Source organism: Pleurodeles waltl, chromosome 1_1 (assembly GCF_031143425.1).
Source record: "Pleurodeles waltl isolate 20211129_DDA chromosome 1_1, aPleWal1.hap1.20221129, whole genome shotgun sequence".
In the NCBI taxonomy this organism is placed as follows: Eukaryota; Metazoa; Chordata; class Amphibia; order Caudata; family Salamandridae; genus Pleurodeles; species Pleurodeles waltl.
The window spans coordinates 5,599,333-5,626,792 of NC_090436.1; the positions used below are offsets into that span (position 1 = coordinate 5,599,333).

The 27,460-nt window shown below is 45.8% G+C and overlaps 1 protein-coding gene across 2 annotated transcripts in view; it reads left to right on the forward strand.

The window, feature by feature from the left end:
- LOC138249767 (uncharacterized) overlaps positions 1 to 27,460 on the forward strand; it is a 142,824-nt gene that overhangs the window by 63,901 nt on the left and 51,463 nt on the right. The window lies entirely within an intron of this gene.

Below are 27,460 nucleotides of genomic sequence, written 5' to 3' on the forward strand. Positions count from 1 at the left end.
CAGTCATGGACGGAAGCGTCGACGAGAGACCCGTCGACGAGAGACCCGTCGACGAGAGACCCGTCGACGACAGTACAGTTGACGACAGTACCGTCGACGAGGGAGCCGTCGACGAGGGAGCCGTCGACGAGGGAGCCGTCGACGAGGGAGCCGTCGACGATGGATCAGACGATCACCACAGCATTAACAGTTTACAAACCTTTGGACATTTCACCAGCTCATTCCTCATACCATCATGAGGACTCCACCAGATTCTTACCCCTTTCCCTTATTAATATAGGGGACAAGCCATCTGACATTTTGCCGATGCATACATCACCAAGTAAGGTGCTGCCATACCCACCGCAACATCTTTTAGACGATGAGGATGATGACGTTCAAGGAATGTTTGGGGCAGCTAGTAGACCGTCCCAACTAAATGTCAAATGTCAAGAGTTTGATGAAGAAGAGGATCAACATTACCAGCATAGTTATGCTTCAACATCTTATCCACAGGAAAACCAACCATCGCCTCTAGCTATGCCTAGCACATTAGTGACAGATTTACAACATATGTTGAAGGACTACTATAAAAGGTTCCCACCGTCAACTCAGTCCACGCCACGTAGACCTCAGAGTTACCAGCAAGCTCAAACTACTAATGTTTCCGAAACGCCACAGGCTAGTAGACCTGTAACTAGCCAAGCTCCGGAAGCTTACCTCTCGTCGGACGACGAAAGGGAAGAGGGCGAGCTAGCAGATTCAGCGGCTAGTGAATGGGACGACTATCTCGTTCCCACACCATCTCCACCTCCAGCAGCTCCAGTGGATTCTCCTCCAGAAGACATAGGAGGTTTCCATAATATCATAGAGAGAGCGGCGAAACGTTTTGGCCTGGAAATTGTTTCCCATGAAACTGAGTGTTTTTTGTATGACTTTAAAGAGCCATCAAAGAGATCTGTAAGAGCCATACCTATTGTGGATTTCTTATGGCAGGAGGGTTTGAAGGCAATGAAAAACCCGGCAACAGTGCCTTCACAAATGCCAAGGCTAGAGAAAAAATACAAGGCCCCAGATGATTCTCCGGCCTGTTTAGTCTCACAACCGAAACCTGACTCGGTTATATCACAGGCGGCTCAACGACGATCCAAAAACCCCTCTACACCTATTGCGTCTCCCCCAGACAAAGAGGGAAGGAGACTAGACAATATCGGTAAGAAATTCTCCTCGGTTGCTGCAGTAACGGTCAAGGCGGCAAATTCCCTCGCCATCCTGGGAAGGTACGATCGGCAGATGTGGGCAGACATGTCCGTTTTTGTAGATTCACTGCCAGAAGATCTCAAGGTGGAGGCTAAAAAGGTCTTGCAGGAGGGAGAAAGGGTTTCCGCAGAGATAATAGACAGTGCAATAGATATTTCCCTCACTGGCTTTCGACAATTAGCTGGAGCAGCAGTCCTGCGCAGACAAGGGTGGCTTAAAGCTACTTCTTTCAGACCAGAAGTCCAGACTCGTGTTCTCGACATGCCCTTCGATGGAGAGAGTTTGTTTGGCAAACATGTCGATGATATGCTGCAGGCTATCAAGACGGATACCGATACGGCAAAATCCCTAGGTACCCTGCAATATAAAAAACTACCTTTTCGTGGAGCAAGGGGTTGAGGTAATTACTCCTTTCGAGGTGGATACCAACAATACAGGTCACAATATACATCTTCCTCCACAGGACCAGGACATCAGCACCATCAACAACAGCAGCATTATCGATTACCACCAGCCGCAGCTTACAAACATCCGGCTAGAGGAAGAGGAGCTGCCCGAGCAAGAGATACAGGCAGAAAGCAATGACCAGCGGATAATCTCAACACCTCCCCAATCAATATTGAAGGTCGGAGGTCGCATCAATTATTATTTCCCCAAGTGGAAGGCTATAACATCGGACAGATGGGTACTAGATGTGGTGACCAGAGGTCATACTCTGGAATTTATCCAAACACCACCGAGTGTCCCTCCATCGGGTACACCGCCTCTGAGGTTGAGCCAACTTCTCAGGGAAGTAAGGATAATGCTAACAAAAGGAGCAATAGAACCAGTCCCTTTATCTCAAAGGAACAAGGGATTCTATTCCCGGTTTTTCCTTCTCAAGAAACCCTCAGGAGACTGGCGCCCCATCCTGGACTTGAGAGCACTAAACAAGTTTCTAAAGAAACAATCGTTCAGGATGGTAACGTTGCAGGATGTCCTGCGTCTCTTAAACACGGGCGATTGGATGGCATCCCTAGACCTCCAGGATGCTTATTTTCATATCCCCATATATCGCAACCATCGCAAATTTTTAAGGTTCAGGGTAGGAAGTATGCACCTCCAATTCCGGGTTCTACCATTCGGTCTCAAATCAGCCCCCAGAATCTTCACAAAAATGCTAGCTCCAGTAGCAGCACATCTTCGCCAGGCAGGTATCCAGGTCTTCCCTTACCTGGACGACTGGCTTATAAAGGCACCCTCAAAATTCCAAGTAACAAATCATATTTCCTATTGCCTTCATTTGTTACACAGCCTGGGGTTTGTAGTCAACTACCAGAAATCTCAGATATACCCCAAACAAGAGTTGAGTTTCTTGGGAGCAATTTTGGACACAGTACGCAGCAAAGCGTACCCATCACACGAGAGGAAACAAAAGTTAACCTCGTTGGCAGACAACCTATCCAGAAAAAAGTTCGTTTCAGTCCGCATCTACAAATCATTGCTCGGAATGATATCATCGTGCATTCCGCTAGTCCCAGATTGCAGGCTCCATATGCGACCCCTGCAAGAGCAATTGGACATACAATGGACACAGGTCCTCGGCTCCTTCGAAAACAAGATTCGCATAACGCCTCTAATGAAGAACACTATGAGGTGGTGGGCGACTCCAACCAATTTCTCAAAAGGGCTGTCTTTTCTTCTTCAAACACCAAGTTACATAGTAACAACGGATGCCTCTCTCGAAGGATGGGGTGCACATTGCCAGGACCTGCAAATCAGCGGAATCTGGAATCAGCAAGAGAGCCAGCTCCACATCAATTATCTAGAACTCAAAGCAATACACTTAGCTCTAAAAGCTTTCTTGCCAAAGATACAATGTTCAAGCGTCTTAATCCGGACGGACAACATGACCAGCATGTTTTATCTAAACAAGCAAGGAGGCACAAGGTCCCTACAACTCTCGCAGCTAGCCCAACAAATTTGGACATGGGCCATCAAACACAATATTTCACTAAAAGCGGAGCATGTGCCAGGACAGATCAATGTTCTAGCAGACACCTTGAGCAGGACAGTAATTCCTGATCACGAGTGGGAGCTAGACCAGAAAACTCTCAATGGCCTGTTTCTATTATGGGGCAAACCAAACTTAGACCTATTTGCCACTCTCGAGAACAAGAAATGCCAGTTCTACGCAAGTTGGCTTCCCCAAAAAGATTCGTGGGGGAATGCGTTTTCGATGAGATGGTCAGGAGTTTATGCCTACGCTTTTCCTCCGATCCCGCTCATTCCGAGAGTCATCAGGAAAATGAAGACGGAGGGGTGTCGACTTCTACTCATAGCTCCCAGATGGCCCAGACAAATATGGTATACGGAGCTCCTCATGCTCTCCGAACGACCACATCTACCACTCAGACAGAGTCCGACTCTTTTAACGATGCACCAGGGACAAGTCACACACCCACATCCGTCGTCTCTTCATTTGTCGGCTTGGCTCCTGAACACAATGAATACTTAAATCTCAAAATCTCCCCAGAGTGTAGAGACATCTTAGCAAAAGCTAGAGCTGACACTACCAACAAAACCTATAGACTTAAATGGAAACGGTTTTGTGTTTGGTGTGCAGCGGAAAATATACATCCTTTATCTTCTACTCCGGAACAGATACTTCCATATCTCCTGCTCCTGGCAAAATCAGGACTTGCATATTCTTCCATACGGGTACATCTGGCAGCAATCTCCAGATACCGCAGATCACCAGATAGACTCTCTTTGTGTTCCACAAGAATTGTCAAACAATTTATGAAGGGCCTTTTTCGGGTCTTCCCGCCAATTAGGAAACCCCCGCCTCTATGGTCATTGAATGTTGTGTTGATGCAACTCATGAAAGCTCCTTTTGAGCCGATCCACAAAGCTGACCTAAAATTCCTCGCATGGAAAACAGCGTTACTGTTAGCTCTTACTTCGGCAAAAAGAGTCAGTGACATTCAGGCTTTCACCATCAAACAGCCGTTCCTCCAGTTTACAAACTCAGGTGTCATCCTGCGGACAAATCCTAAATTCATTCCGAAAGTTCCCTCAACATTTCATTTAAATGAACCAGTCATCTTAAAAACCTTTTTTCCAAATCCGCAAACAGTGGCGGAAAAAACATTACATTCTCTCGATATTAAAAGATGTTTAAAGTTTTATCTACAGAAAACTCAGGCCATCCGCCAGTCGGATCAATTATTTGTAGCATTCGGCGGAACAAAGAAGGGACACGCGGTGTCCAAACAGACTTTGGCAAGATGGATTGGCCTGGCGATTCAATTCTGCCATTCAAAAGCAGGAAAGCCGCTCCATACCAAGGTGAGAGCCCACTCTACAAGATCGGTAGCCACTTCAGCGGCACTCTTTGCAGGTGTACCACTACATAGCATCTGTAGAGCAGCAACATGGTCCAGCCAACACACATTTACAAGACATTACTGTCTAGAGGAGACAAACCAGGTCGATACAGCAGTGGGACAAGCAGTGCTGAGGCATCTATTTCGTTAAGGTGAGCCTCTTACACATCCCACCACCACACTCGAGGTATGGTCATTAATGGTTCATTTTCTTCTACTGTTTAACGTGTTGTATTCTCCATAATAATAGCATAAACTGTGTCAGGATTTCTTGCCACACACATTTTATTGCTTTTATATTCGTATGTTTGTGAATATAAATATAATTATATGTAAGTGCATATTTAAAACTGAACTAATGTGAATCACATCACGTATAGAATTACGATGGAATTACAGTCAATGTAATTCAGTAAGTAAGAAAACATTACTGCTCGTTACTCGGATTCAAGCATGTGAATCTATGAAAGATCCAATACTGGAGAAGAAAATTAGTTACTTACCTGTAACTGCAGTTCTCCAGTATTGGTATCTTTCATAGATTCACATGCGACCCACCCTCCTCCCCTCAGAGGCTCCCCTATTATACAGATATTAAACTTCACACTCCTAATAGAAAATCTGAGGGAATTCAGCCTCTGTTGGGAGTGTTTGGGAGGGGCTGAATCCTGATTGGTTGATACTCAAGTTTGGGTCTTTTCACAAAACAAAGTGGATAGACTGTAAAATACCTTATGAGGCCTACTTGGGCCTACTGGTTTTATTTTTACTGACTTACTGCTTTTTATATATTTAAGTTTACCGTGAGGCTCCCACCTCGACGACGGGGATGATTCAAGCATGTGAATCTATGAAAGATACCAATACTGGAGAACTGCAGTTACAGGTAAGTAACTAATTTTCTTCATTCCCTTGCTTTTCTTTTCATCAGCACACATTGTACCTGACATCTTTAAAGGTAGTCGGAACAGGCTGTAACTAAGATAATTAAATCTGAAAGCAACAATCGGTGAAATAATAAAGGTTGTGTTATGGATCTCTGTGGGCTAGAAAATCAAAAGTGATCTGTAAGCACTAGGAATAGTGTTCCCGAGACTCTAGCTTAAGAAGTCATGTTGATTCAGTGCTCTTCTCTCTCATGTAGTCCTGAGGTTTTTCCTAGTCCTTCCTTGGATTACACCCATATTTAAGACATTACTTGCCTTTAACCCTAATGCTCCGCCAGACTAAAGCAGCATTATCTTGGGTTTAGATAGCTTCCGTACCCCCACACCCGTGTGTTTGTCATTTAAGGAACAAAAAACAAGAATCTATATCACCCCATATAACTAAATGTTTTTTCGTCAGTTCAATTAATCAAGGCAGCATTTCCAATTTACATTTTGCTTGCTTTGTGCTTAATTTAAGCAGTCTAAATAGAGTGTCCTTATGTTGAAGCAGTTATGGACGATTCATTTTTTCTCAGTGTGGAACAGTTCCGAGAGCCAAGCTCATATCTGTTCCTAATTTTCATTGAAAAGTTCTACTTAATTTCTTTTTTCTGTTTCACAGATTTGCTTGTTATGGAGTGAAGCTTTCGTGACCTAAGTAGGTCTGCTTAAGTATAGGTCCTCTTCTACAATCAAGCTTTATTTGCACATCACGTAAACCTGGCATGTTATCCGGATAAGACTTATACTTCAGTGCCTAACCATACTTGTCAGTCCTTATGTCAAGTGTCTGTCTGGAAGCTGAACTCTGGGGCTGTTCCTAGAGCCGATTTTAGGCGTTGTGCTGTGGTTGCCAGGTTCTGACAGTATCGTCATGTATGTTGGTATCAGCGCAGGTTCTGACAGTGTATCGTCATGTATGTTGGTATCAGCGCAGGTTCTGACAGTGTATCGTCATGTATGTTGGTATCAGCGCAGGTTCTGACAGTGTATCGTCATGTATGTTGGTATCAGCGCAGGTTCTGACAGTATCGTCATGTATGTTGGTATCAGCGCAGGTTCTGACAGTGTATCGTCATCTATGTTGGTATCAGCGCAGGTTCTGACAGTGTATCGTCATGTATGTTGGTATCGGCGCAGGTTCTGACAGTGTATCGTCATGTATGCTGGTATCGGCGCAGGTTCTGACAGTGTATCGTCATGTATGTTGGTACCGGCGCAGGTTCTGACAGTATCGTCATGTATGTTGGTACCGGCGCAGGTTCTGACAGTGTATCGTCATGTATGTTGGTATCGGCGCAGGTTCTGACAGTGTATCGTCATGTATGTTGGTATCGGCGCAGGTTCTGACAGTGTATCGTCATGTATGTTGGTATCAGCGCAGGTTCTGACAGTGTATCGTCATGTATGTTGGTACCAGCGCAGGTTCTGACAGTATCGTCATGTATGTTGGTACCAGCATAGGTTCTGACAGTATCGTCATGTATGTTGGTATCAGCGCAGGTTCTGACAGTGTATCGTCATGTATGTTGGTACCAGCGCAGGTTCTGACAGTGTATCGTCATGTATGTTGGTATCAGCGCAGGTTCTGACAGTGTATCGTCATGTATGTTGGTATCAGCGCAGGTTCTGACAGTGTATCGTCATGTATGTTGGTATCAGCGCAGGTTCTGACAGTGTATCGTCATGTATGTTGGTATCAGCGCAGGTTCTGACAGTATCGTCATGTATGTTGGTATCAGCGCAGGTTCTGACAGTGTATCGTCATGTATGTTGGTATCAGTGCAGGTTCTGACAGTGTATCGTCATGTATGTTGGTATCGGCGCAGGTTCTGACAGGGTATCGTCATGTATGTTGGTATCAGCGCAGGTTCTGACAGTGTATCGTCATGTATGTTGGTACCAGCGCAGGTTCTTACAGTGTATCGTCATGTATGTTGGTACCAGCGCAGGTTCTGACAGTGTATCGTCATGTATGTTGGTACCAGCGCAGGTTCTGACAGTATCGTCATGTATGTTGGTATCAGCGCAGGTTCTGACAGTGTATCGTCATGTATGTTGGTATCAGCGCAGGTTCTGACAGTGTATCGTCATGTATGTTGGTATCAGCGCAGGTTCTGACAGTGTATCGTCATGTATGTTGGTATCAGCGCAGGTTCTGACAGTGTATCGTCATGTATGTTGGTATCAGCGCAGGTTCTGACAGTGTATCGTCATGTATGTTGGTATCAGCACAGCAGTTTGCCTTTCATTGGCTACTAAAATCATGATTTTTCGTTGTTCTTAAGAAGTTAAGAGTCCAGTATTTTACTTTAGCTCTTCATAATCTCTCTTGTTGACATCTAACAATGGGAAGATGGCTTATGTACATTACCCTATGCTCTTTCGCTATTTTTTTATATTAAATGTACAAAACCTTTTCACCTTTAATCTATTAATGAGTGACACCCATCTGTAAATTCACAGGAAAGCACAAAATTACCTCTTCTTTCACCTGTTATGTATTTTAAATTTCTATACAGTCTCGATCGGTGATTTATTCCTGCTCGCCCATGTACTTTGCATTGTCAGCGACTATATTGGGAAACAGCTGTCCTTTTAATTTTAGGAGCCAGATTTCAACTTGAAAGTTATAGAAGACTTTTCAAACGGCGCTTCCACAAAAAGACAAGGACACCTTCTTTTAGGAACTCTGTTTTGTTTATAACTATTTCAAGAAAAGTTCTGCAAAAACAAAAGTAATGTGTTGGCCTTCATTTTGCAGTGATTGCAGTCAGAACTGCTTTGCTATGTTTTTATTAAGTATTTCTCAGATTGGTGTATGTAGCTCTTAGTTTTTAAGTGATCTTTGGAACATCCTGCCATGGTGTCTCCCAAGTATACATCCCGTTACCTCAAATTACACTCTCCTCTTCACCTCCAAGGCCGCATGTCAGGTGGACATTTGGGAATTTCCAAATCTATAGATTCTAAAGTTGTTTTAACCCTGTCACCTCGCTAAGGGAATGATGTATGTTGTTAGAAGGGGGTGGAGGGGTGGGGGGAGTTATTCTGTGTTTTGACAGATTAAATGTCTCTCGTACCCAAGTCCAGATAGATTTCTAGTCTAATATAATTGTAGAACTTTAATGTTTTATGGGGCAGCGTTGGTTATTGTGCCTTGTTCCTGCAAAATTTAGCATCCACTGTTATACTAATTTAATGTATTTGTTAATTTATCAAGTTGTTAAGTTTCTTAGCGGTGAGCTTCCTAAATTTGTTTAAAAGATGTTTCTAGTCTCCCATCTTCATTTCTTTTTTCCCAGTTTAAACAGTTGTTTTTTCCTTTTTATAGCAATTGTTAACTTAATGGGTAGCTTCTTTGTTGTTCACTCTTCGTTAAGTACTTGCAGTCTAGGTAGCTTGTCTCCCTCCTGTCGCTAACTGCACAGTGCACTCATTCCAGTTGTTAGACTGGGGCCTTAAGTCATGCAAAGTATCTGCAGCCAGGTCCACTATTTAGAAATGTCTTGGGGACCAGCCGGGGTACCCCCACCACACAAAGCGGTGCCTAGATCCAATTCTTCCTTCCACAGGTTCTCATCTCTAGTTTCTCTTGGGTGTCACATTTCCTGTTCACTTGATCCTTTTTGATGAGTCTGAGTTGTGAGGGATACCATCAGGCGGTTCCTTTATTATGTTTGCCGTGCCCAGGTTGCCGCCTCATGGGTTGACAATCCAAACCTTATCAGCACCTGAGGCAGCTTTTTATCGAATCCTACCGTCAGTGTCTGCTAGGGCTTGAGCTGTCTCCACTTTTGCACAGTTCCTGATTGCTAGGTCTTTATCTGGAAGTCACCATCTCAGTGTTTCGAGCAGTGAAATTATTTTGTGCCCAAGCACCCTTTGTTTCTTTGGACTTCTTCATAAAGCTCTAGGGCTTTAATAGCAATGACTTGTGGTTCTTCTTAGGATTTCACCCATTCTCTCCATAGATGGTTCTTTTCTTACTTGTATTTTTTAGGTTTGGCATCCACTGAAGACTTGACTGATGTGTTTTTTTTTTTTTTTTGGTTTATCGGTTACCTTGATCATAAACCACTCACAACATTGCCAGCCCCTGCTTGGGATTCATCAGGTGCGACTCTGCCAGATCTCCCAAAGATAACTCGTCCTGGAACTGTTCATGCAATGCTCACTTTGACTCTGTGGTGCATGCAGCACAAACATTCCTTGACCGTCCTACAAATAGTGTGATTTAGCTCACAGTTCTTGCATTCCACCCCAAAGGACAATTTGTTTAATGTCCCTCCATTGGATCCACTCCGGGGATGTTTGAAACACGTCACTAGGAGTCAAGTGTTTTTGCATCTACCCCATGCATGCTTTTTCAAATTGCCAGCTAGGGTCTAAAAACCCCAAGGCTACCATACATCACTAGACTAGAACACCAGTCCGGAAATCTATTCTTCAGTACATATCGGTTTCGGTTTGCATCTAGAACCATTCTCTATGTGCCACAGGGGTACCATTAGTAGACTCTTCTGATTATCCCTGTAGGAAGTTGGCTCTGTATATACTATTTCAAAGTAAGGAATAGTATGCACAGAGTCCAAGGGTTCCCCTTAGAGGTAAGATAGTGGCAAAAAGAGATAATTCTAATGCTCTATTTTGTGGTAGTGTGGTCGAGCAGTAGGCTTATCAAAGGAGTAGTGTTAAGCATTTGTTGTACACACACACAGGCAATAAATGAGGAACACACGCTCAGAGACAATTCCAGGCCAATAGGTTTTTGTATAGAAAAATATATTTTCTTAGTTTATTTTAAGAACCACAGGTTCAAGATTTACATGTAATACTTTAAATGAAAGGTATTTCATTTAGGAACTTTAGGTACTTTGAATTAGCAAAATAGCATATACAGTTTTCACATAAATTACATATAGCTATTTTAAAACTAGACAGTGCAATTTTCAACAGTTCCTGGGGGAGGTAAGTGTTTGTTAGTTTTTGCAGGTAAGTAAACCACCTACGGGGTTCAAGTTTGGGTCCAAGGTAGCCCACCTATGGGGGTTCAGAGCAACCCCAAAGTTACCACACCAGCAGCTCAGGGCCGGTCAGGTACAGAGGTCAAAGTGGTGCCCAAAACACATAGGCTTCAATGGAGAAGGGGGTGACCCGGTTCCAGATTGCCAGCAGGTAAGTACCCGCGTCTTCGGGGGGCAGACCAGGGGGGTTTTGTCGGGCACGGGGGGGACACAAGCCCACACAAAAAGTACACCCTCAGCAGCACGGGGGCGGTCGGGTGCAGTGTGCAAACAGGCGTCTGGTTCGTAGTGGAATTCAATGGGAGACCGAGGGGTCTCTTCAGCGATGCAGGCAAAGGGGGGGGGGGGGCTCCATGGGGTAGCCACCACCTGGGCAAGGGAGAGGGCCACCTGGGGGTCGCTCTTGCACTGGAAGTCGGATCCTTCAGGTCCTGGGGGCTGCGGGTGCAGAGTCTTTACCAGGCGTCTGGTCTTTGAAGCAGGCAGTCGCGGTCAGGGGGAGCCTTGGGATTCCCTCTGCAGGCGTCGCTGTGGGGGCTCAGGGGGGTCAACTCTGGCTACTCACAGTCTTGTAGTCGCCGGGGAGTCCTCCCTGAAGTTTGTTCTCCACAAGTCGAGCCGGGGGCGTCGGGTGCAGGGTGCAGAGTGCCAAGTCTCACGCTTCCGGCGGGAAACACGAGTTGTTTCAAAGTTGCTTCTTTGTTGCAAAGTTGCAGTCTTTGGTGAACAGAGCCGCTGTCCTCGGGAGTTCTTGGTCCTTCTAGATGAAGGGCAGTCCTCTGAGGCTTCAGAGGTCGCTTGTCCCTGTGGAAAGCGTCACTGGAGCAGTGTCTTTAGAAGTGGGGGAGACAGGCCGGTAGAGCTGGGGCCAAAGCAGTTGGTGTCTCTGTCTTCTTTGCAGGGTTTTTCAGCTCAGCAGTCCTCTTCTCTTTAGGTTGCAGGAATCTATCTTGCTGTGTTCTGGGAGCCCCTAAATACTCGATTTAGGGGTGTGTTTAGGTCTGGGGGCTTAGTAGCCAATGGCTACTAGCCCTGAGGGTGGCTACACCCTCTTTGTGCCTCCTCCCTGAGGGGAGGGGGGCACATCCCTAATCCTATTGGGGGAATCCTCCATCTGCAAGATGGAGGATTTCTAAAAGTCAGTCACCTTAGCTCAGGACACCTTAGGGGCTGTCCTGACTGGCCTGTGACTCCTCCTTGTTTTTCTCATTATCTCTCCTGGACTTGCCGCCAAAAGTGGGGGCTGTGTCCAGGGGGCGGGCATCTCCACTAGCTGGAGTGCCCTGGGGCATTGTAACACGAAGCCTGAGCCTTTGAGGCTCACTGCTAGGTGTTACAGTTCCTGCAGGGGGGAGGTGTGAAGCACCTCCACCCAGAGCAGGCTTTGTTTCTGTCCTCAGAGAGCACAAAGGCTCTCACCACATGGGGCCAGAAACTCGTCTCTCAGCAGCAGGCTGGCACAGACCAGTCAGTCCTGCACTGAACAATTGGGTAAAATACAGGGGGAATCTCTAAGATGCCCTCTGTGTGCATTTTTTAATAAATCCAACACTGGCATCAGTGTGGGTTTATTATTCTGAGAAGTTTGATACCAAACTTCCCAGTATTCAGTGTAGCCATTATGGAGCTGTGGAGTTCGTTTTTGACAGACTCCCAGACATATACTCTTATGGCTACCCTGCACTTACAATGTCTAAGGTTTTGCTTAGACACTGTAGGGGCATAGTGCTCATGCACCTATGCCCTCACCTGTGGTATAGTGCACCCTGCCTTAGGGCTGTAAGGCCTGTTAGATGGGTGACTTACCTATGGCATAGGCAGTGTGAGGTTGGCATGGCACCCTGAGGGGAGTGCCATGTCGACTTAGTCATTTTCTCCCCACCAGCACACACAAGCTGGCAAGCATTGTGTCTGTGCTGAGTGAGGGGTCCCTAGGGTGGCATAAGACATCCTGCAGCCCTTAGAGACCTTCCCTGGCTTCAGGGCCCTTGGTACCAGGGGTACCAGTTACAAGGGACTTACCTAGGTGCCAGGGTTGTGCCAATTGTGGAAACAATGGTACATTGTTAGTGAAAGAACACTGGTGCTGGGGCCTGGTTAGCAGGGTCCCAGCACACTTCTCAGTCAAGTCAGCATCCAGTATCAGGCAAAAAATGGGGGGTAACTGCAACAGGGAGCCATTTCTTTACAATCCCCTTGTAAACATTTGTCTCACTGCTACAAGGATCCGTTTGCCCATGTTTTTCCCACTATTGTGTGACTTGCTTTAAATGTCCACTTCCATGCTTGAATTGTTTATCTTCTGCAGGGCTATGTTTGGCCTGTATCTGAGTCTCGCAATTAAATGTAACTATTTGTTTCTACCTTTTCTGTCAGTGGTGGTCTTTTTGTTTCCTTGGGAAAACCTTACTTTGGTATTCTCTTGGTTTAGTGACTGGTGTGATGGGGAGTGGTCATCCAAGTAATGATCGGACCACTGACTGATTGCTGAAAATCCTAATTGCTGTGGTTAACGGGTACCCCTCTGGAGGCTGGAGACCTTCTCCTGGTACTGCTTTGGGACATACAACAGAGCACAGAGACATGCCTCGAAGCTAGTAAACTACATGAAATTAGGTGTTTTACCTTAAAGGAGAAGATTACGCATCGATTCCTGAGGTGGTCCCGCGGCAGCGAGACGCATCATATCATCCGTGATTAACAGCCCGTCAGTCAGTGGTCTAGTCATAAACAAAATGGCGCTTCCTTAACCAGGTTTTCTATCTCATCAGATGCCACATGTAAGAGACTGCAAGTGGCTGCAGACGAGGAGATGCTCTTTCTTCCTTGGAGACAGATTAAGCTTGAAGGTGCCTGGATGGCATGGCGTGAGCCAAGCGACTCCTCAGCAGGTCAGTAGTAGCCGTCCTCCATTTAAACCTTGCTTCCGTCAAGCCAAATGAAGCAGTTCCCACACCGGTCCTCGCTTAGAATGAGCAGCAACGAGTCCAGGTTAATGATCCTGAGTTCTAGGTGGAAAGGTTTCCTGCTTTCCTTTGATGTACTCCAGCTGGAGTTGCCATCCCCAGGGCAGGCTTGTATTACGCTGTGCTGCATGTAGAGGAAACCAGACTTCAAATATTCCTCTAGTCCTTTTCCTCCCTGTCTTATCACAGTGCAATCATTGTGATCCCACAAGTTAAGATCCCAGTTTCTCTAAATGTTTGGACTGGTCATTTTTGGCACACTGGTATATGACTTCAGAATGCAATCTACCAGTTCCGGATTCATTTCTTGCCAGGTTCTTCAGGCTGGCATTTAGTGGAGTGGAGTTGTCTCAACATTCATGATGTTACTGCTCTTGGCTTTCTCTATTGATCACCCCAAGAGTAAAGCAGATCTGTTGAGTGTGGTCCCATGGCTCTAGCATTACTGCTTGCGCTTATATTGTACTCGTACCTTCATCTCTGACTTCATTTGAGCAGAAGGGCTTCATTAGGTGGGTTTTGGGGCTGGTTTGGCTCCTGCTTTAGGTTTCTCATTGTAGTCTGCCACCAATCTAGTCTGCCCACCTCTCACCTCATTCGGAATTCCTGGGTAATGGCAAAAGCCATGTTAGCAGTCTGTCCCCTCTCACTTTGGACTCGTGTTCGCACCTAACTCAGGCCTGCTTACTGGTGTCGGGCTGTCCGTGCACCCCTTCTGCTATGTTTACCCAGTCCGTGAGATCCTGGGTCAGCATTGTTCCTGGTGGTGATAATTGATGACCTCTGCCTCTTAGCTCTTCAGTGAAAAAGGTTGTACGATTGTCCTGGGGTTGTGAATTATTTTCTGATTTCCAACTACCCGGCAGTGTCTTTTTCATTCTGGATTCCTTGTGTCCTGTTGCCGTTTGTAGTTCATGGGCAAACCAGGACATTTTCTCTTGCTTATCAAATAAAATGCTACTATAAGGCACAGAGTAGCCGCAGCAGCAAGTACTTTAAAAAACTTCAACATGACTTGCTGGGGATACAACAGACGTGGTAGCATGCTATGCGGATGACACACTGGTATATCCTTGCTTTGGGCTGGGAAATACAGTCCACTTATATTTGGCATTTTAAAACTCCCTTGAAAAAAACAGGGCCTGGTATAGGGTGGCATTTTTCGGTATTAGGCAGCGGCTCAACTGCAATACGCAACACACTGGTTTGACTGGAATTACAGTTTTGGAGAAGGCATTGTTATGGCGAATACACCCCAGATAGGATCCAATTGAAGCTTTGGGTGGGTGGGACAGACGCTTCCATATCTGATCAGACATGTTCGACTGTGTGAGAAAGGATGACTACAGCGGTTTTCAGAAGACCTCCCTGAGAACCAAATATCCCATTATGGGCCTTTAAACCCTTTAGGAACATCAGCGATGCAATGACAGTGCATACGTGGCAAGACAATGGCTGTAATCTTGCAGGAGACCTTTATGTAGTTGGTTTGTAACACACACTGTCACCCAGGAGGGTGTCCTAGAGCTGAGTAGATGGGAGTCTAGGACAACCAGGGCCTAGTGGGACCGCTCGGAAAGCCAGGTCTTCAGCTTCTTGTGAAATTCAAGAATCTTGAATCGGAGCTTATATAGCAGGAATTATATGGAAGAATGTACTGCACTGGGGCAAAGATGAGTGCTGCGGTAGGTGGTGGTAGGCGTACATGTAGGGCAGAAGAGACACTTTTAAATGTACGTATAACTAGACCGGGGGATAGAGGACAGATGTTGGTGTTTTGATACTGATGGGTCATGTTTTGTTTTTGCTTTGCTTAAAAATCACACCCAATAAAGTATATTATACGAAAATCTGGGGAGCCCACGGGTGCTAATTTTTCTTAAAAGATGGAGACGTTAAGCCGTCAGGAACTGGATAAGTGGTGGAGGCACACTACACTTACTATTTATGTATCGGTCTGGTTTGCCCAGAGAAGGGTTATTTTTTTAACAACATTTCCAATATGTTATGATGAATCTTGAGCTGATCGAAAAGTGGTAGCTTTAAATTAAGAAAATGAGGGAACAACAAATACGACTTTGCTGAATCTAGGAAAAATCTCGATGCATATGATGAAATAAAGCTAAAAAGAAAAAAAATATTTCAAGACTAAACAGATTGTGAAAAGAGCTGCTAAAGTTTGATTAAATGATGACTTGATCAGAGAGCGAATCAAAGGCTAGTTATTAGGATGACCACTTAACACATTAATTTAGGCTCGGTGGACAATCTAGATACGTCAAATGAAAGAGCTTTGCTTATTAGTAGAAACTAATTAGGGACGTGGGGAGTTTAGTCTTGAGAAAACGAGGAAGACTTGAGGAGTTGGCCAGGAGGAATGCAGACTTGTTTGAATCGGAAAGGTTGTAGTTAGGAATATCAGACCAGTCTCTAGTTTTTAATCTTTCACAGAGAAGCCTCGCATCGTTTTACAGGTATTAGGGAAGGGTTTGAGGTTTTTCCTTTCTAGAAACCAAGCAGTGCGTTGGACGTAAAAAAATAATTTGTTTAAAAAAATAAATAAAAAAAAATTGTTTACACGTACTGACTAATTACAAATTAAACAAATATTTTGCAAATTAATAGTGAAAAGCATCAATTTGTATCAGATGTGGCTGCTCCAAGTCTCTTCATGAATGTAATTCTAGATGTAGCTACACTGAGGTCAGAAGAAGATTTGGAAATCACAAATACGTGTGATAGAAGAGGTGGCTATTGACATAAGTTTAACCGAAGAGTAAAATAAAATTTAAATCTAGATTTTTACCTCTGTGTAAGTGTATTGATACATTTAAAAGGAGCGTGTGAGACAAAGTTGAGAAATATTATCCGAAGCATGCAGTGATAGTGTAATTTAAACAAAAGCAAGAAGGTGGCCTTGCAGTCTTTACACATTGATTCTACGGTGTCCTCTTAAGCCGATAAAGGAGTTTTTGTTTCTGCATTTGAAGAGAATGCTGTGGCGCTCCGGCATTTCTTCGAGAAATAGAGCGTGATACGACTCAATGTTTTAGAGCTGCTTTGTCCATTGAGAAACTGGCTTTACATGGGTTTGATTAATAGGAACACATTTAAATTGTTTCATATACACACACCAAAGGCAGCTACTTTCTCAACATTACCCAAATTCGTTCTGGAATATCTTCAATATTTTGACTGAAAACATATGGAAGTGAACTGACAACCTTCTACCGCCCAGTGTTGAGTCCAACTTGTTTTGTGTACAGTCCTAATGAAGTTTGGCTTAAGAATACAGAATTGATAGGGACCAAAATTACAGAAGATTTAAATACTTCTATTGTTCTTCTTCCTGTTGTGTACAGAGTGTTTGAATATCTTGTCTTCATTCACAGCATCTCCTTCAGGTAGAGCCTGTGTTAAAGCGCGTCTGAGAGTGACTGGATTTGTCTCGTACTACGCTTCTGCTGTACTTAGTGAGGCGTTGTGTAAGGCCGTACTGCGGAGGGCTGCAGCCTTGATTTGCTACGGGTCTTCCTAGGCGGCGCACGCATAGACCACAAGTCACATGGACCCATAGTAGCTAGGACGGTGAAAGAAGCGCCCCACGTTTCTGATGCCACGCCTCTCATTAACCTCAGTGGACTCCCATCAAGGGCTGGTTACTTGCAACTCAAGGTCTTGCTCTGATTTTAAATAGAAGCTCATAGTATACTACATCCTCCGGTCAGTGACTCAGATCTGCTTTGGCTGTCTTGTTGCACATGCTGCTTTCTCAGATATTCCATTGGTCACCATTTGTGAGCGTCAACTTTGGAATGTTCTTCAATGCCACTAAGAGTTGTCCCATCCAATTCTGTGTTTTGTGTGGCTCTAAAGACCCAGCCATTCAATGTTGGGTAACTACACTGTTAGAGCCCTTCCTGGTATACTTCGCTGTACAGTTGGTACCAAGAACCAGCTAGGGGTAGGAGCACTGCTAAAAGTGTATTTTGTATTTGTAAAGCGCTTTCTGGCTATGGCATCGAAGCGCTATGCGGAGAGTAGTACAAGTTAGTGTGAAGAGCGGCAGGGGAGAAAAAGAGACTTGCTGAGAAGACATTTATAGTTTGATGGAAAGGAGCCAGGATTTTAACTGCTTCTGGAAAGGCATTAAAGAGTCCTTTCCCGATATGAAGCAGGAGAGTGTTCCAAAGTTTGGCTGCTGCCACGAAAAGGCTCTGTCCCCTCCCAGCTCGGCCACTGGGGCCACATACAGGTTGAACAAGGTGGGGCTAAGAGAGGACCCCTGGGGAATCCCGTAAGTTGAAAAGAGGCGGCTCCGAAGTCCCCACAGCTCCCAATGGTTGATCTTTCAAACAGAAAGGACTTTAGGATATCCAGGGCACTATCTCTTACCCCAGCTTGGTAAAGGCGATGCATCATCAATTGAGGGGAGACCATGTTGTACGCAGCCGAGAGATCAAACAGTACTGGAATGGCACCCTCCCATTGATCTACCAGTCTGCGGATCGAATCAGAGGTGGCAGTGAGCGCAGATTCTGTGCTATGCACTTCACGAAACCCATGCTGAGGGGTCTAAGCAGACACTGTCCTGTAAGAAGCGGGCACGTTCAATATTGAGGTGTTTTTCAAGAAGTTGGGCCCGGGCAGGTTATAAAGCAATGGGACAAAGATCCTTAAGATCATTTGGACACCTCCTGGTTTTTTTTTTGAGTGGGATAACAATTGCCTTTTTTTCAGGGGGGGGGGGAGACCCCCCACGTTCAATATCTCCTGGTAGACCAATTTTAATGTTGCGGACACCAAGTCCGGAGAGAGCCTCAGTATATTAGGGGCGCAAGGATCGTTAGGGGACCCGGACTTAACCCCCAACACCAATTCTTTAATCCTATTAGCCAACAGTGGTTGGAATTTGGTGATTGCCGGACCGTTGTTAGTTTACAAGTCCCCCCTAGGAACATTCGAGTCCAGATCCACGGCGCAGAACAAAATTAGCGTGGATGAGAAGGACTTTGTTTTTAAAGAAGTCGGCGACCTTACAAAAAAAAAGCTTGGGAATTCTCCAATTCTGGGGGGGGGGGGTGGTGGTGGGGGGGTTTAGGGGAAGTAAGAGAGCGGAGCACTCTAAAGAGTTCCCTAGGTGCATTATCCGCTTTCTTAATTTTAAGAGTGAAATAGTCAGCTTTAGCTATTTTAATTGCCAGTTTATAGTCCCCAAGCAGAGACCTAAGCTTGTCTCTTTCCCCTGAGTTCTGATTCAGTTTCCATCTTTGTTCCTACAGCCTATATAGTCTTTGCAGATCCTTGAGTTCCTTGGTATACCAAGGAGAGGATTCTTTCTTACAGAACAAGGGTCTAGTTTTCTTAAGGGGGGGCACGTAAATCAATGGCTGCCCTTAAGCTCCTGATTGTATCTTTCTACCACAGAGCTAAATTGTTACCTAGCCTGCTCCCAGCCTGCCTTCAAGGCCAGTGCGAACTTCTTCCCTTCCATTTTGCCCCATTGTCTAATTAATTTGGTGGTTGGGGGGGGTGGGGGGGGTGGCGGGGGGGTGCTGGGGGGGGTGGTGGTTGGGCGGGTGGGGGGGGTGGGTGGGGGGGATGGGGGGGGGTGGGGGGGGGGGGTGGAGGAGAGGGTCTTCCTGCCCGCCACACTAAAGGTAAGCAAATGATGATCGGACCAGTCAAGGACCACATTCTCCAGAAAGATGCATCTATAATGGTGAGAGAAAATACCGTCCAGGGTGTGCCCGGTCGATGGGTGGCTGATGTAACCTTAAGGTCCCAATCAAAATTCGTCATTAGGTCAAGGAACATGCATGTCGCGCCGTCCCGTTGTCCTCAAGATGAAAGTTAGTCTCCCAACACAATGCCCTTAAAAGTAGCAATAGAATGGACGGCCAGTGAAGGAGAAAAGAGCTCTTAGGGCGAGGGGGACGATAAGTCAGAAGGCAGTCAATCAATCAAAAAACTTTGTAGAGCGCGCTACTCGCCCGTGAGGGTCTCAAGGCGCTGACAGGGGGGTAGGGAAATCGGGCGGGAGGATGGGGGGGGGGGGGGGCAGCGAGGGTTACTGATCGAACAACCATGTCTTGAGGTTCTTTCTGAAGAGCAGGAGGTCTTTGGTTTTGCGATGGTCGGTGGGGAGGGAGTTCCAGGTTTTGGGGGCGAGGTAGGCGAAAGACCTGCCTCCTGTGGTGGTGCGTTGTATGCGGGGGACTGTGGCTAGGGCGAGAACGGCTGATCAGAGGTTGCGTGTGGGAGTGTGGAAGTTAACTCTTTCGTTGAGGTAGGTTGGGCCGGTGTTGTGGAGGGATTTGTGTGCGTGGATGAGGATCTTGAATGTGATTCTCTTGTCTATGGGGAGCCAGTGAAGGGATTTGATGTGTGGTGAGATTTGTTTGTGGCGGGGGATGCCAAGGACGAGGCGTGCGGCTGTGTTCTGGATTCTCTGGAATTTGCGTTTGAGTGTGGTGCCGGTGTAGAGGGCGTTACCGTAGTCCAGTCTGCTGCTGATGAGTGCGTGGGTGACTGTCTTTCTGGTTTCTGGGGGAATCTGTTTGAAGGATTTTTTTAGTGTGGAGTGTGAGGAAGCAGGAGGAGGTTAGAGCATTGATTTGCTGTGTCATGGAGAGGGAGTGGTCAAGGATGATGCCGAGGTTGCGTGTGTGGTTTGCGGGGGGGGGGGTTGCGGGGCCTAGGGCGATGGGCCACCAGGAGTCGTCCCAGTCGAAGAACACCATATTCTTCAGGCGAACCTTCGCAAATTTCTGGGCTAACATTGATGAATTTAATGCACAGTGAAGTTTAGACCTGAAGATCACTCCCATCCCCTCTTACAGGTTCTGTCAAGTCTGAGAACACCTAATCCGGTGGAGAGGCCGCTGTCAAATCAGGGCTGGAGTCTTCCATGTCTTCCCATGTTTCTGTGATAAACAGGCAGTCTAGGTTCAAGGATTTGATCATTACGAGAAAGTAGCCTCTTTCCAGCATGGTTACCCCCACTTTTGGCCTGTTTGTGAGTGTGTGTTAGTGTGTTTTTACTGTCACTGGGATCCTGCTAGCCAGGACCCCAGTGCTCATAGTTTGTGGCCTAATGTGTGTGTTGTCAGTAGTGCTTGACTGTGTCACTGAGGCTCTGCTAATCAGAACCTCAGTGCTTATGCTTTCTCTGCTTTTAAATTTGTCACTATAGGCTAGTGACTTCATTAACAATTCCAATTGGCACACTGGACCCCCCCCCGGTTCAGGGACACCCCCAGCCCCTGCTCTGGCACGAAACTGCACGAAGGAAAAGGGAGTGACCACCCCCTGTCCATCACCACCCCAGGGGTGGTGCCCAGAGCTCCTCCAGTGTGTCCCAGACTTCAGCCATCTTGCTTTGCAAGGTGTGGGGGCACTCTGGAGGGCTCTGCGTGGCCAGTGCCAGCAGGTGACATCAGAGAACCCTCCTGATAGGTGCATACCTTATAAGGTAGCCAATCCCCATCTCAGGGCTATTTAGGGTCTCTCCTGTGGGTTCTCTTCAGATTCTACTTGCAAGTTTCCTTCAGGAATCCCCTGCAACTACTTCTTCATCCTGTGACCTCGGATCAACCGCAGCCTGCTCCAGGAACCGCTGTAACTGCAACAAAGTATCCACAAGGGATACTTTTCCTCTGCAACTTCAGCTCCAGCCAGCAACTGCAACAGTATCCACGGTGTGCACGCCCCGAGGACTCCCTGTCTTCACCCTCCACCAGAAGGACCGAAGAAATCTCCTGTGGGGTGACTGAGTCACTCTCCTGCTCATGCAGGCACATTTTAAGTCGACTGGTACTCCTGGACTCCTCACACAGTGACGAGCGTACTCCTAGAAACACAGAGGCGTAGACCCCATCGACACACTGTCCTGAGGTCCTGCTGTCCCAATTTGGAGGAGGTAAGCCCTTGCCTTCCCTGGTGTCGACAGTACCCCTGTTCACGGCGTCGTCTTCACCTCCTGAGACCTTTGTGCACTATTTGCAAAATTCCTTTGTGCACAGCCTGGCCCAGGTCCCCAGCACTCCATCCTGCGACGTTCAACTCGCTGAGTTGATCTCCGGCGGCGTGGGACCCTTCTTTAGAGTGCTGCACCAACCGTGCTTTGCACCTCCTTTGTCCCCGTGTCCTGGGACAAAGGGTCCCGTGGGTGCTGTCTGGTGTCCTAAGGGCTCTTTAAAGTGCTGAGAGCCCCCTTTTCCTCCTCACACAGAGTTGAGGTCCTCAGGTCACTCCTGGGTCCAGCCAGCGCCATTTTGAGACCAAACGCAACTGTCGAAACCAAGGCTTGTTGGCGACTTCCAACACAAAATTACGTCTGCATCCATCTTCACATCGTGGGACATCCGTTGCATCATGCAGAAACCCACTGGCATCTTCCTAGGGTGCATTTATGCAGACTTCGTCCAACCGGGGACTCTTCTTTTGCACCCTCTTCTGGATTGGCAGGGGCTCCTGTCCTTCCTGGAACTTCTTTCGACATCTGGACTTGGTCCCCTTCTTTTGCAGGTCTTCAGGTCCAGGAATCCAGCAGTTGTCGTTTGTAGGCTCGGTTGGTTATTGTAATAATCCATATCACGAGGTGTAGTGTGTCCTAAGGAAACTTGTAGTACTTTACTCCTGCTTTTCTGGGCTCTGGGGTGGGGAAATGTACTTACATTTACTGTATTCTTAATCTCCCAGCGATTCTGCACACACTACACTTGTCTAGGGGTAATTCGTGATTGGCATTCCACTTTCTTAGTATATGGTTTGTGTTGCCCCTTAACCTATTTTCTCCCTTTGCATTCTATAGCATTTCCTATTGTTTGCACTATCCTATGTCTAATTACTTACCTTATTTTGGTGCCTAGTGTATATATTGTGTATAATACTTACCTCCAGAAGGAGTATTGTCTCCAAGATATTTTTGGCCTTGTGTCACCCAAATAAATACCTTTATTTTTGGTAACACTGAGTATTGTGTTTACTTGTGCATAAGTACTGTGTAACTATAAGTGGTATTGCATGATCTTTGCATGTCTCCTAGTTCAGACTAAGCTGCTCTGCTATAGCTACCTTCTATCAGCCTAAGCTGCTAGAACACTACTACTTCACCAGTAAGGTATAACTGGACCTGGTATAAGGTGTAAGTATCCAAGGTACCCACTACAAACCAGTCCAGCCTCCTACAATCATCTCTTCTATTTCAGCGCTGTTTAATCAGTGAGCGTGCGTTGGTCAAACCACATTTTAAGTGCCTCAAGTGGTGCTCCCCCTCCCAGTTTAACATTTAACATTTCATAGACCTGTGAGCAGAGTAACTGAGCACATTTGCAACTACTCAATTGTATTATTTGATTTAAATGGAAAAATGAAATCATCTTTTGAACATCAGTGATTTTAAAGCACCCAACATTTGTCATATGTTAATTTATGACTTTAAAACGTTGTATTTGGAAGTATACCATTAGGCACTTAAAAATTGGAAAATATTTGATCAGTTGGAATGTCACTAAAGTAAAATGGCCTAGAGATTTGAGATGAGCCAGTTACATCTCAAATAAAACTGGACAATATGGAACTGTTTTTGAGCAAAGGATACAGCATTAATTAATCTAATTTATTTGTTAAAGCTACAAATGACAAATGAACATCCTGAACTTTGTCACTTTGATCTACTTGTACATTTTGCTAATTTTAAAGTATTATAAAACACACCACATCACAATCATGGGGTTTTAACAACAGTCTTGTGATTCTGAGTAACTTGATTATAAAGTGATATCATGAGAAGTACGATTGACTTTGGGTTTGAGTTGCTCCAGAGTATACTTTGGTAATACTTGGTACGTCAGTAAACGTTAGCTTACACAGACAGGATAACTATTAGGAGTACTGCAAACATAATACATTAAATCGTTCCAGACAAGAAAAGGGGTTTATTCCATGTGAGATTGGATACTAACAATTAGATTCATGACTTATAGAATGATAATAAAAGCTGCAGATTCCAGTCAACCCCTGAGGAAGAGCAGGTTTCTTCTGAAGCATGACATATTGGTGGGGAGCATTTTGGTGGACTTTTCTGTCTGTATTGACCTGATGGATTTGTCTAATAGCAGATTCCTCACCTTGTAAATCTTTCCATGAGGCTTTTACCTCAACTCCATTCCACCTCCAGACATTACACAGGGCCACTTGTAGGCGTCACCACTGCCATCCATTTCTCCCTTTCTGCATCCTACACAGGCCCACAGCTTTGCTCCTACTGTTTTCGGTGTGTTTTGCATGCCAGGAATAGATAGCGGTTACATATCCACAAAGCCCTCTCCCTGTTGTGTTTGGGCAGCAGGAAAGACTCCAGGTCCTGCAACAAGTGATCTGTCTGCACGCAAAGCCATCGGGTGAAAAGCCAAGCTCTGTCGCTGAGCAGAAGAATTGGGGTAGGTGCCGATCTTGATTCTGTGAAGATTGCCTAGTCCAGATTACCCTCATCGGGTAAGTAGAATGCAGAGTTTAGAAGCAAAGGAAGAGCAAATATGTCTCTTCGGCTCATGTAGAGAAATCTATGGTTATAGAAAGTTTCCATCATGAAGAGTGTAGGAGGCTGGCCTGGTGTGTGGGAAGCACCTATGGTGTTATTACCCTATTCCAGGTATCCCCTATTAGTGATATGTAGGTAGTGTCTAGAAGCCAGGCTCTCTAGAGGTAGCTGTAGGGAGAGCAGCCACGGCTTATCTAGGAGCCATGCAAAGCTCGTGCAGTCCCACTGTAGTCACCCAGCACTCACACACGTGAAAGAAAACACTCAGTTGTAGAAAAATAAAGGTACTTTACTACAGTAACACAAATACTAAAATACTGTATAGGCAATACTCTACTAGCAGGTGAGTAAACAAACTATTATATACACCTTATACCAGATCCAGGTATCCCTCATTACTGAAGTGTAGGCAGTGCCTAGAAGCCAGGCTCTCTAGAGGTAGCTGTGGATGAGCAGCCAAGGCTTATCTAGGAGACATGCAAAGCTTAAGCAATACCACTATAGTCACACAGCTGTTGCACACATGAAAGAAAACACTCAGTGTTACAAAAATAAATGTACTTTATTATAGTAATACTACATTATATTAAATATAGTCAGCCCCCCAACACACACACACACACACACACACACATCCCACCACTCCACCCCTTACCCCCATTGCCAAGAATTGTAGAAAATAGTGAGGGCCCAAAGGGAGGGCCAAACCATATACTAAAATACACCCAAAGGTATGGAGTAGTTAGAGGGTAGGTTAAAGAACTAGGGACCCCAAGAGTTGAGTACCGGAGTGGCGACCAGGAGAGCAGAGGTAAGTACCTGGTCTTCCCAAGGACTAACAAGAGGACTTAGAAAATGGATTGTGCAAGAACAGGACCAGACTATAGGAAACCAAAGGTGGATTCTGTATAAAGAGGACCTGCAAAGGAAGGAGAAAGAGTCCAGTCCATGATGGAATGTCCAGTGGGGGCCGGAGCCACTACCCACCCTTCTGCGGATGAAGATACGGGTTGATGGGGAAGAAGACGACCAGCTGTGGAGTCCAGAAGCTGTAAAAGGAGTCCTTGGAGTGGATCGGTCGGTCATCGGGTCGTAGATGGTCAGTGGCTCAGGAGAACCACCAACAAGCCGTGGCAAATGCAAGAGGAGCAAAAGAAGAGTTGCAAGGTTGAAGAGGACCAGCAAAGCCCAGAGGACTCGAACCTTGGAGGGGAGTCTGGGCTGACCCTCAGAAGCAGCTGCAGCCCCCACAGGCCATCCACTGGCAGCAGGCACAGTAATTTGCAGTGAGGCTCAACCAGCACACCTGTAGAGGAGTCCCATGTCGCTAGAGTAGCAGAAAAGAGACTGTCCTTAGAGGGATGAAGTGCTGGAGGCCGGGCTACTCCGAGCCTGAAGATCCCTTGGAGCAGAAGTCAACAAGCCTTGAATGCTGCAAGAGTCGCGATGAACAGGAGTACTGTCTTGCGAGGAGAGGCAAGGCCTCACCTTCTCCCAAGTTGGACAGCGGACAGAGAGGACCTAGGGGACCACTCCAGACCACCAACTGTAATGCAGGATCCACACAGTTTTAGAGGAGAGCAGATCCACGCAGCCGTACGTCATTGCTGTAGGTGCCTGCAGATGAGAGGGAGTCCTTCACTCCAAGGGAGATTTCTTCTGATTTCCTAGTGCAGCTGAAGTCTTGCCAACCCCAGAGGATGCACAGCCAGGGAAATGTTGCAGTTGCTGGAAGAAACCGGAGAAACAATGTTGCAAGGCGAGGTAGTCTTGGGAGTTGCAGTCTTGTTGGTTCCTGACGTGTCCAGTTGCGGTTCCGGTGGCCAGGAGCAGAAGACGACGATGCAGGCTCCATAAGTGCAGTTGAGTGTTGTGGGGGCTGCATGGAGTGTTAATCGATCTGTTGCTCAGCAGCCATAGGTAAATGTCCTTTCCTAAAATACCACTGGACATTTCCTTTTGCTTTCCCCACTGAGCTCTGAGTGTAGGCCTTATCTACTGCTCAAGTTGTTTGTTCCTTAATTGCACACCAAATATGCACTGTCTCTGTGCCCAGTACACTAAGGGCACGGGGTCAAGCTTGTGGCCACACCCTCTGCTTTCTACTCCATCGCATCTTCAGGGTTGTTCTTAGTTACACAATTTGTGATGCGATCTGTGACATCTTGTCTCATTGCGTTGTGGGAGTTATGATTGTGTTGTGCACCATAACTTCCAAGTTGCGTCACCACCAGAGATAAAATTATGCTGTATGTCTTAAATTGCAACAAAAACTACCAAGTATAAACACTGCATTTCCCATGAGCCACAGGGATATGATGTAAAACATGACTAGTAACAGCCACCCTATTCCTTTCAAGGCTCTACCTATATTCTCATCAGACTCGCGCTTTGCTGATTGTGTCAAGACAAGTACCCACCCTTCTTTGAGATTTCTAGCAGGGGTGTGGGATTACAATTGCCCAACCAGTAGGACACATCATTTGGTGGTAAAGGACAAGATAAAATAAAAATCACACCAAAAACATGGATCGACGTACCACCACAAACCAGAGCCTTATCTTCTCTTCTTGAATTACTCAAGAGCCGGAAGACCTCGCTGTTCATCTAGCACCTTAGCATATGACCTACACACCTGCTCCAGCGCCTAGATACCCTTAGGGTGATATGTCAGTCACCTTAACTCCCTGTAATATAAACCCTTTGGCTGCCAGTTTAAAGTGCTAGAGTACAGTTGCAGGAAATGAGATTGTGTGCTTCTTCCTATGTATAGCATCTTTGAAAAGGTACAAATGGTTCATTAACACAATGCCTTCTCTGTTGGGGTGAGTGCTGCATTGTAATCTCAGCTGGTATATTGGACAGTAGTTCCAATGTAAAAATGTGTGCCTGTAACCCTTAACCATGTACAGTTGTGTATGTGCCCAGCGTCACAGGACGTTCCAGCCTGTCTTTTTGCAGTGCATGAGTAGAAAAATGTGTGCGCGCGCACCAAACTTCACATAGTTTGTCTTATTGTTAAATGTGAATGTTGCCATTGCAGGCCTAGAAAAATCATAAAAATGTTACTAGACCTGCAGGTCGAGTAGCTTCTTTAATAATCTACTCAACCTAACTGTAATGTACTTGACCCGAAAAACAGGTCTCAACTTGTGTGATCTCAGGCAAATACTGTATTTTAGTTGCCTTTTTCTTCATTCTCACATATGAGCGCACCTTCAAATATGTGAGCTCAGCATTTCTGCTGTTAAAAAAAAAAAAAAAAAATCCTCTTTTGCTTGATTTAATACACTGAACGTTTGCTCCATGTACAGTAAATCTAGCCCCCATATAGGGTCCACATGATCCATGCATGACTTGCCTCTTAGTTTACTGATAGCTTTGC